The following is a 910-nucleotide window of genomic DNA, read 5'->3' on the forward strand; positions in this document are numbered from 1 at the left end:
AGGCGCTGCAATCTCAACCTCACATGACCCACTGCGCAGGCGCTGCAATCTCAACCTCACATGACCCACTGCGCAGGCGCTGCAATCTCAACCTCACATGACCCACTGCGCAGGCGCTGCAATCTCAACCTCACATGACACACTGCGCAGGCGCTGCAATCTCAGCCTCACATGACCTACTGCGCAGGCGCTGCAATCTCAGCCTCACATGACCCACTGCGCAGGCGCTGCAATCTCAATTTTACATGACCCACTGCGCAGGCGCTGCAATCTCAACCTCACATGACGCACTGCGCAGGCGCTGCAATCTCAACCTCACATGACGCACTGCGCAGGCGCTGTAATCTCAACCTCACATGACACACTGCGCAGGCGCTGCAATCTCAGCCTCACATGACCCAATGCGCAGGCGCTGCAATCTCAGCCGCACATGACCCACTGCGCAGGCGCTGCAATCTCAGCCTCACATGACCCAATGCGCAGGCGCTGCAATCTCAGCCTCACATGACGCACTGCGCAGGCGCTGCAATCTCAGCCTCACATGATTTACTGCGCAAGCGCTGCAATCTCAACCTCACCTGGGCCACTGCGCAGGCGCTGCAATCTCCGCCCCAGATGTCCCACTGTGCAGGTGCTGCCATGCGCTAAGGGTATTGTGTGAGTGGGACTAATGCTGAGGGGATTGGAGTTTATTTCAAACCATTCGAATCAGTTTGGTCCCTGTAAAATCAGTATTGGAATTTTATGTGGAGATCAATCTCCTCTCGCAGTCCCACATAATGTCCATTTATAAATATGAATACAAATAGTCTTCTCCATTTACAAATATAATTGGTGGCTGCTGATTGTGACCTGCCTGGGGCTGTGGTGGAGGCAGCTTCAATTGAAGCTCTCAAAAAAGGATTGGACT

Source organism: Scyliorhinus canicula, chromosome 9 (genome assembly GCF_902713615.1).
Source record: "Scyliorhinus canicula chromosome 9, sScyCan1.1, whole genome shotgun sequence".
Classification (NCBI taxonomy): domain Eukaryota; kingdom Metazoa; phylum Chordata; class Chondrichthyes; order Carcharhiniformes; family Scyliorhinidae; genus Scyliorhinus; species Scyliorhinus canicula.